Genomic DNA, 10,427 nt, shown 5'->3' with positions numbered 1-10,427 from the left:
TCAACTTTTCTACATCAGTCTGTGTTAGTTTAGTTAAGTCATGTGTTTCTAGAAATGTGTCCATTTCTTCCAGATTTTCAAATTTTTTGGAGTACTGTTCTTCATAGTATCCTGATATTATCCTTTTTATTCCAGTTGGTTCTGTTGTGATGTTGCCCATTTCATTTATTATTCATGTTATTTATATTCTCTCCCTCTTTTCCTTTGTTAAATTTGCCAGTGGTTTGTCAATTTTATTAATCTTTTCATAAAACCAACTGCTGGTCTTGTTGATTTTTTCAATTGTGTTTCTATTTTCTGTTTCATTGATTTCTGCTCAAATCTATATTATTTCCTTTTTCCGGTGATTGTTGGCTTTTCTTGCTGTTCTTTTTCTAATTGTTGAAGTTGTTTTAAAGTGTTTATTTTCCCTCTTTCTTATTTTTTGATGTGTGCATTTATTGCTATATATTGGCCTCTAATCACTACTTTTGCTGTACCCCAAACATTTTGGTATGTTGTGTTTTCATTCTCGTTTGATTCAAGGAATTTTTGAATTTCATTTTTTATTTCTTCTCTCGCCAGTGTTTCTTTAGGAGAGTGTTGTTCCATTTCCATGTGTTTGCTCTTTTTCCGTTGATCTTCCTATTGTTGATTTCTAATTTGATAGCATTATTATTTGAGAAAATGTTTTGAAGTATTTCAATGTTTTTAAATTTATTAAGGCTTGCTTTATGGCCTAACATATGGTCAATCATGGAAAATGTTCCATGTACACTGGAAAAGAATATATATTGTGCTGCTGTTGGGCGAAGTGCTCTGTTAGATGTGTATAAGGTCATGTTGGTGGATTGTATTGTTTAGCTCTTCTCTATCTTTTTTGAGTTTCTTTCATTGAAAATAGTGGATTAAAGTCTCCTACTATGATTGTAGGAGCTCTGGTAGCATAGTGACTAAGGCACTTGACTGCTAATCAGGAGGCTGGTGGTTCAAACCCACCAGCCACTCCTCAGAAGGAAGGTTGGGCAATCTTACTTCGGTAGTGATAACTGCCTCGGAAACCCAAGGAGGGGTTGCTATGAGTTGGGGCTGACTCAATGGCAAATAACAACAACAACAACAACTATGATTGTGGAGTAATCTGTTTGCCTTTTCAAATCTTTTAAAGTCTGATTTAAGTATTTTGAGGTTCTTTCGTTGGGTCCATAGATATTCATTATGGTTATATCTTCTTGTTTAATTGATCCTTTCATCACTATGTAATGTCCTTCCTTGTCTTGTATGGTGGTTTTTGTCTTAAAGTCAATTTGAATAGAAACTAATATTGCCACTCCTGCTGCTTTATGGCCGCCATTTGCCTGATATATCTTTTTTCAACCTTTGATTTTTAGTCTATTTTTGTCTTTATCTCTAAGATATGTCTTTTGTAGACAGCATATTGATGGGTTTTGTTTTCTTATCCAATCTGCAACTCTCCATCTCTTGAATAATGCATTTAATCCATTAACATTCAGTGTAATTATTGACAAGTATGAATTGATTACTGTCATTTTGTTATATGTTTTTTCATGGTGTCCCTGGTTTCTTTGTTCCATATTATTTTTTGTGGTGAGCTCATTATGTTTATGAATCACATTATCATTTCCTTTTTTGCTGTTGTTTTAGTGTATGCTGAATATTTGTGCTTGTCCTCTTTTTTATTATGATGTGAAGGTTTATCATCTTTCTTTGAGGTTACCTTGTGATTTATAATTTTCTCCCCAAGTTTAGAACAGTCTAAACTATTCTATCTTGCAACTCTCTTGACTTACTCACCCTTTAGAAGTTCTGTAACTACACAGTCTTTTCCCTCTTTTTGTTTGTAGTTGTCCTCACTTTCCAGTTGAAGTCTGGTTCCCTGGTTACAATCTTGTAAGCTTATTTTACTTTGGATATGTTCATAAGTGTTTTTTCTGGGTTTGTCATCTTGTGTATTAATGGTCGGTTGTTGTTTGCTATTTTTGGTTCTCTGTTCAAAGGACTTCCTTTAGTATCTCTTGTAAGGTTGGTCTAGTTTTGAAAAATTCCCCAAATTTCTGCTTATCTGGAAATCTTCTCATTTCACCATCATATTTGAGGGACACTTTTGCCAGGTATATAATTCTTGGTTGAAAATTTTTCTCTTTCAGGGTTTTACATATACCATCTCATTGCCTTCTCATTTGCCTGGTTTCTGCTGAGGAATCAGAGCTTATTCTTATTGGTTGTCCTTTGTAATTAACTTTGTTTTTCCCATGCTGCTTTCAGGAGTCTTTCTTTGTCTTTTGTTTCGATGAGTTTGATGATGATATGTTTTTGTGATTTTCTTTTATGGTCTATCCTTTTTGGGGTTCATTAGACTTCCTGAATGGATATAATCTCATCTTTCATCATATTAGGGAAGTTCTCTTCTAAAAAATCTTTGACAATTTTCTCAGTGGTTTTATTTTTCTCTTCCTGTTCTGATTCCAATGACATATAGATTATTCCTTTTGATGTTATCCCACATGAACTTTAGGCTTTCTTCTTTTTGTTTTGATCTTTTTTTCTGATTGATATGTTTCCAAAGAAGTATTCAGTTATTTGTCTTCAATCTCACTAATTCTGTCTTCCATAGCATCAATTCTACCCCTTTCCCCTTTCAATGTGTTATCTATTTCTGACAATTTTGTATTAATCTTCTGGATTACTATCTGTAGATTTTGAATCATTTCTAATTTTTCATTTATTTTGTCATTTTTTTTTATTGTATTTTCTTCTGAAATTCTTTTGGGGTTTTGTCTGTGTTTTCCTTTATTTTCTCAGTGTTTTCTTTGGTGTGTGTCTCAATCCTTTGAAGATACTTAAATATAATTCTTTTGAGTTCCTTATCAGGGCATTCCAATGCTGCTTCTTCCCCCTGGATGTTTTCTGGGTCTGTATTTTGCTTCTTTGTTTCTACCACTTTAACTTGGTTCTTTATGTGGACAGTGATGGTCTGTTGTCTCTGAGACATTGTGACATTGTTGTCTTTAGATCTCTGTTAACTGTTTGTGAAGAGTAGCTAAGGGTGAGTCAGGCTCTTCTTGGTGGTTGTTTATCATTGGCCCATTGGTGGAGAAGGAAGTGGTGGATCTCACTCAGTAAGTGAGGCTGCAGGAGGTGTGGGTGTAGTTGTGTCATATGGGAACTGTTGCTGTCTCCCACTCAGTTAGACAAAAATAAAAATTGAGTAACCATTAAAATAGTAAAAGCAAATGGACAAAAAGCACACCATGTAATCATGTGTCCTGCCACGATGCTAAATCTCTCAATTAGTTCCAGTAGATTTTTGACTGAGTCTCTTGGGTTTTCCAGGTATAATATCGTATCATCAGCAAAGGAAAAATAACAACAAAAGAAAAAAGAAAAAGCCCCAGGAGGAGGGCAATAAGAGGAAAAAGGTAGAGTAGGAGAATAATGAAGAAAAAAATGTGAAAGACACAAAAAGAAAAACAAGAAACGGGATTAACTACATGAAAGAAAAAAAAAAAAATTGGAACCAGGAACAGAGAAAAGAAAAAAAGCTGAGAACTAGAAGCTGGGAAGGGAAGAATAAAGAATAATAATAAAAAGGATAAAAATAATAATAGTAATAATTTTAAAACAGAGAAAAACAAACAAACTAAAAAAAAAATCTGTGCAGGGCAGTGCAGAGCACCTGCAGAGCACATAGACTTGGATGGAATTGTGTGGGTTTAGAAGGTGAGTGGGAGTGAGGGATGGCCACATATCCGTTATTCAAGAGAGTGTGGGGTATAAGAGTAGTAAGGGGAATGTCGCATGTTTTCAGTTATCCACATCTTGAATGTCCTTGTGGTTCCAAGAAAGTGGAGCCTGTTCTTAAGTCCCTAGAATCTGGGATTTAATGCTGTCACTTTAAATATCCAAATGATCAAACCACTTGTAAACATTCAAAATGGCTGTGCCTTCCGAACAGGCAAAAGTCCACATCTCAGTCTGCCTTCCTCTTTGCTGCTTCCCTTTTTAGTTCACCAGTCACCAGAGCAGTCCTCTGTGCATTCCCTGGCTATAAGGGCTGATTTTTAGGCTAATTCTTAGGTCCTAACACCACTGGGCAATATCCAAGCTGTATGTATCGTCACGATCACTGCCAGACCGCAGCTCCATATGTCTCCTTTTTTCGTGTTTTCATGCAAATTACTAGTTGGAGTTTAGTCCACTTCTACATCCTTCCCTTCAAAGCTCAGGGGTCCAGGATTATCTTCTGTATCTGTGTTAATTGGTTCCCCTTTTCTTTGTCAAAGAGGGTCTTTGCAGTCTTTCTGCCTGTTCCACCATCTTACCGGAACTCTGTTTTCTATAAATTTTAGAGATAAGTCTTTTGTCAGATATGTCATTGCTGAATCTTTTTTTCCTAATTTGGACATTCTGTTTTAACTCTTTTGGAGAAGTCTTTTGATACACATAAGAATTTAATTTTTAGAAGATTCCAATAATCTAGTTTAACTTCTGTTGTTTGTGCATTTTGGGTTATACTTGATAGTCTATTTTTGCCCCTATTTTTTCTTTTATATACTTAAGTTTTAGGTTTCATATTTAAGTTTTAGACACATCTGGAGTTAGTTTTTGTGTATGATGTGAGAGGTATGGATCATGTTTCATTTTTCTGCAAGTAGATATCCAATTTTGCCAGCATCATTTGTTAAAGAAACTATCCCCATTTAATAGATTACAGCCTTTTGTCAAAGGTCAGTTGACCATAAGTATTAATACTAGTACTATAGGTACCATAGGTACTAATATTAGTACTAATACTAATACTAGGCAGTTTTGGCTACTATGGCTGTACATTAGGTTTTGCACAGGGGATGTGAGATCTCCTACTTTGTTCTTCTTCAGTAGTGCTTTGCTTGACTGCTAACCAGAAGGCTGGCAGTTCAAACCCACCAGCCACTCTCCAGAAGGAAGGTTGGGCAATTTACTTCTGTAGTGATACCTCCTTGGAAACCCAAGGAACCTCCTTGGAAACCCAAGAAACCTCCTTGGAAACCCAAGGAGGGGTCGCTATGAGTCAGATTTGTTAAAGAGACTTTCTCTTCCCCATTTAATGGATTTCAGCCTTTTGTCAAAGGCCAGCTGACCATAGGTGGATGGATCTGTTTCTGGTTTCTCAATTCTGTTCCACTGGTCTATGTGGCTGTCATGGTATTAATACCAGGCAGTTTTGACTACTATGGCTATACAGTAGGTTTTACGATCAGGGAATGTGAGATCTCCTACTTTGTTCATCTTCAGTAGTGCTTTGCTTATCTTAGATCTGTTTCCTTTCCATGTCAAATTAATGATTGTTTTTTCCATGTCCTTAAAGAATGTTGATGGACTCTGGATTGTGATGGCATTGAATATACAGATTTCTTTGGGTAGTATTCACATTTTCACAATATTCAGTCTTCCTATTCATGAGTATGGTATGTTCTTTCATTTATGTAGACCTCTTATAGTTTCTTGAAGTAGTGTTTTGTAGTTTTCTTTATATAGGTCCTTTGTGTTTCTGGTAAGATTTATTCCTAAGTATCTTATGTTTTTGGTGTTATTGTAAATGGTATTGATTTCCTTATTTCCTTTTCAGAAATCTCTTTGCTGGTGTAGAGGAATCCAACTGATTTTTGGATGTTCTTGTATACTGCCACTATGCTAAATCTCTCAAATTACTTCCAGTATTTTTTTGCTGCATGTCTTAGGTTTTCTATGTATACGATCATATCATCAGCCAATAGGGATAGTTTTACTTTTTCCTTACCAATTTGGATGCTTTGAATCCCCTTTCTTGCCTTATTTCCTTGGCTAAGATTTCCAGTACAATGTTAGTAGAAGTGGTGATAGAGGGCTTCCTTGTCTGGTTCCTGTTCTCAGGGCAAAGGTCTCAGTCCCTGTCCATCGAGAATAATATTAGCTATTGGTTTTGCATATATGCCCTTTATTATGCTGAAGAATTTCCCTTCTGTTCCTATATGTCTGAGATTTTTTTCATCAAGAACTGGTGCTGGATTTTATGAAATACCTTCTCTGCATCTATTGTTATGATCATGTGGTTCTTTTATTTTGCTTATGTGATGGATTACATTGATTGTTTTTCTGATGTTGAACCATCTTTGCATACCTGGTTATGAATCCCACATGATCCTGATATATTATTTTTTTGATATGTTGTTGGAATCTACTGGCTAGGATTTTGTTAAAGGTTTTTGTTTCTATATTCATGAGGAATATTGGTCTGTAGTTTTCCTTTTTAGTGGTATCTTTGGATGATTTTGGTATCAGGGTTATGCTTGCTTCATAAAATGAATTTGGGAGGATTCCATCCTTCTCTATGTTCTGGAATAGTTTGAATAGGATTGGTGTCAAATTTTCTCTGAATGATTGGTAGAATTCTCCATTGAAACCATCTAGACTAGGACTTATATTTGTTGGTCATTATTTTTTTATGACCTGTTCAATTTCTTCTTTTGTTATGAGTCTGTTTACATTTTTTACTTCAGTCTGTGTCAGTTTAAGTAAGTAGTCTGTTTCTACAAATCTGTCCATTTCTTCTAGGTTTTCAAATTCATTGAAGTACATTTCTTCAGAGTATCCTGAAATTATCCTATTTATTTTGGTTGGTTCTGTTATGACAGTGCCTGTTTCATTTCTTTTCTGTGTTATTTTCTTCTTCTCTTTCTTTTCCTTTGTTTAAATTTGTGAGTGGTTTGTAAATTTTATTAACATCTCAACAAACCAACCTATGGTTTTATTGATTTTTTCTGTTCCCTTTCTATTTTATGTTTCATTTATTTCTGCTTGATTCTTTATTCTTTATTTTCTCCTGGTGACTGTAGCCTTTTTTTTTTTTTTGCTGCTCTTTTTCTAATTGTTGGAGATGTGGGGTTAAGGTGTTGATTTTGGTTCTTTCTTCTTTTTTGATGTGTCCATCTATTGCTATAAATTGCTCTTTGATCACTACTTTTGCTGTGTCCCAAACATTTTGATATTTTGTGTTTTTATTCTCATTTGATTCAAGGAAATTATTAACTTCAGTTTTTATTTCTTCTATAACCCAGTCACTTTTAAGGAGGGTGTTATTCAGTTTCCATGTGTTTTCTCTATTTCCATTATCTTCCTGTTGTTGATTTCTAATTTTATAACATTGTGATCTGAGAAGATGCTTTGCAGTATTTAAATATTTTTAAATTTACTGAGGCTTTCTTTGTGGTCTAACCCATGGTCTATCCTGGAGAATATTCCATGTATACTGGAAAGGAATGCATATTGTGATGTTGTGGATGAAGTGTTCTGTAGATATTGATAAAGTCATGTTGGTTGATTGTATTGTTTAGTTCTTCTGTGTCTTTGTTAAGTTTTTTTTTCCAGTTGTTCTATATTTCATTGAAAATACTGTATTAAAGTCTCCTACTATTACTGTGGAATCATCTATTTCTCTTTGTAATTCTGTTAATGTCTGATTTATGTATTTTGGGGCTCTTTCATTGGGCACATAATATATATATAATGGTTATGCCCTCTTGTTCAAGTAATCCTTTCATCATGATACAATGTATTTCCTTGTCTCTTATGGTCATTTTTGCCTTAAAGTCTATTTCATCAGAAACTAATATTGCCACTTCTGCTTTTTTTTTTTTTTTTTTTATTGACATTCACTTGATATATTTTTTTCCATCCTTTGACTTTTAGTCTATTTTAGTCTTTGTGTCAAGGTGAGTCTTTTGTAGACAGTTTGTTGATCGGTCATATTTTCTTATCCAGTCTGCAACTCTCTGTATCTTGTGTTATGCATTTAATCCATTTATATTCAGTGTAATTATCAACAAGAATGAATTTATTTATGTCATTTTGTTATTTTTTTTTTTTATGGGGTTGTTGATTTCTTTGTTTCATATAATTTTCTGTACTGAGCTCATTTTGTTTAAGACTTTTGTTATCATTTCCCTTTTGTTATCATTGCTGATACTGTTTTAATATTTGCTAAGTATTTGTGCATGTCCTCTTTTTTATTTTGATGTGAAAGTTTATTATTTTCTTTGAGGTTACCCTGTGTTTTATAATTTTCTTCCCAACTTTAGAACATTCTGTTGTATTTCTCAATTTTCTTGACTTCCTCACCATTTAGAAGTTTTGTAACTACATTATTTATTCCCTCTTTGGTTTGTAGTTGCCCTCATTTACCAATGGATGTCTCTGGTTCCCTGTTTAGAGTCTTACAAGCTTGTTTTACTTTGGATATTTCTATAAATGGGCTTGTTTCTGGGTTAGGTTGTCATCTGCGTTAATCATCAATTGTTGCCTGCTGTTGTTGGTTCTCTGTCCAAAGATTCTCTTTCACTTCTCTTGCAAGTTTGGTGTGGTTTTAACAAATCTCTTTAATTTCTGCTTATCTAGAAACATCCTAATTACCTCATATTTGAGGGAAAATTTTGTTTGGTTTATAATTCTTGGTTGGCAATTTTTTTCTTTTCTTCCAGGGTTTTACATATAGCATTCTATTGTCTTACCTGTATGGTTTCTACAGAGAAATCAGAGTTTAGTCTTATTGGTTGCCCTTCGAAGGCAACTTTTTGTTTTTCTCATGCTGCTTTCAGGATTCTTTCTTTGTCTTTGGTTTTGTTGAATTTGATGATAATATGTCTTGGTGATGCTCTTTTGGGGTCTATCCAGTTTGTGGTTCCTTGGACTTCTTGAATGGATATATTCTAGTCTTAATCATATCAGGGAAATTCTCTTCCAACAAATCTTCAACAATTTTCTCTGTGGTTTTATTTGTCTCTTCCTGTTCTGGAATTCTGATTACACATACATTATTTCTCTTGATGGTATCCCACAAGAATCTTAGGCTTTGTTCATTTTATTTTGATCTTTTTCTGATTGATCCCTTTCCAAAGAAATATTGAGGTATTTGTCTTCAATCTCACTAATTCTGTCTTCCATTGATTCAATTGTACTCCTTTGCCCATCTCATATGTTATTGACTTCTGAAAATTTAGAATTAATCTTCTGGATTCCTGTCTATAGATTTTGTATCACTTCTAATTTTTCATATATTTTGTCATTTCATTCTTGTATTGTCTTCCAAAATTGTTCTAGGGATTTGTCTGCATTTTCCTTAATTTTGCCAGTGTTTTCCTTGATCTGTTTCTCAGTCATTGAAAGTACCTAAATATAATTCTTTTGAATTCCTTATCAGGGAGTTCCCATGCTGCTTCTTCCTCAGGGATGTGTTCTGGGTCTGTATCTTGCTCCCATATTTCTACCACTTTATGTTTATTCTTTGTGTGGACTCTGATAGTCCATTGTCTCTGAGACATTGTGATGTTGTTGTATTTACATTTAATTGGTGATTGTATGTTGGAGTGATTCTCCCAAGATTTTCATTTTCTTTTTTTTGTTTGGATGTATCTGAATGAACACGGTACTGTGCTCCTCTATTTGCTAGTTGTCAGCAGTTAATTGCTCACCACCTGTCTTCTGGTGGGTATGACTGAAAATTAGAGTGGCTGCACAGATATTTGTTAGCTGTTTGTGAAGAGCAGTTAAGGATGTTATTGTTGTTAGGTGCTGTTGAGTCATCTCTGACTCATAGTGACCCAATGCACAGCAGAACAAAACACTGTCTGGTTCTGAACCAGATCCACCATCCTTGCTAAACTTGACCCCGTCACCACTGCCACTGTGTCAATCCATCTCATTGAAGGACTTCCCCTCTTTTGTCGAGCCTCCACCTTACCAAGCATGACATTCTTCTCCAGTGAATGGTCCCTTCTGACAACATGACCAAAGGATGTGATACATAGTCTGGTCATTCTCACTTCAAAGGAGCATTCTGGCTACACTTCCTTGAGGACAGATTTGTTAGTTCTTTAAGCAGCCCATGGTATATTCAGCATTCTTCGCCAACACCACAACTTGAAAGCATTGATTCTTCTTTGGCCTTCTTTATTCATTGTTGAACTCTCACATGCATATGAGGTGACTGAAAATATCATGGTTTGTATCAGGTGAACCTTAATCTCAAGGAGACATTTTTGCTCTTCAGCACCTGAAAGAGGTCCTTTGCAGCTGATTTGCCCAGTGTTATACATTATCTGATGTCCTGACTGCTGCTTCCATTGGTTTTGATTGTAGAACCAAGCTATGCATAATCTTTGACACCTTCAATCTTTTCTCCATTATTGTGATGCTGCTTATAGGTCCAGTTGTGAGGATTTTTGTTTCCTTTATATTGAGATTTAATCCATATTGCAGACAGTATTCTTCAATCTTCATCAGTAAGTACTTGAAATTATCCTCACTTTCAACAAGCAAAGTTGTGTCATCAGCATATTAGAGGTCGTTAATGATTCTCCCTCCAATCCTGATGCCATGTTCTTCTTCATATAGTCCAGCTTCTCGGATTATTT

This window comes from Orycteropus afer, unplaced genomic scaffold (genome assembly GCF_000298275.1).
Source record: "Orycteropus afer afer isolate SDZICR_OR568_19922 unplaced genomic scaffold, OryAfe1.0 scaffold00105, whole genome shotgun sequence".
Classification (NCBI taxonomy): Eukaryota; Metazoa; Chordata; class Mammalia; order Tubulidentata; family Orycteropodidae; genus Orycteropus; species Orycteropus afer.
The sequence above is the reverse complement of the archived record's forward strand: the minus strand, read 5'-3'. Positions refer to the sequence as shown.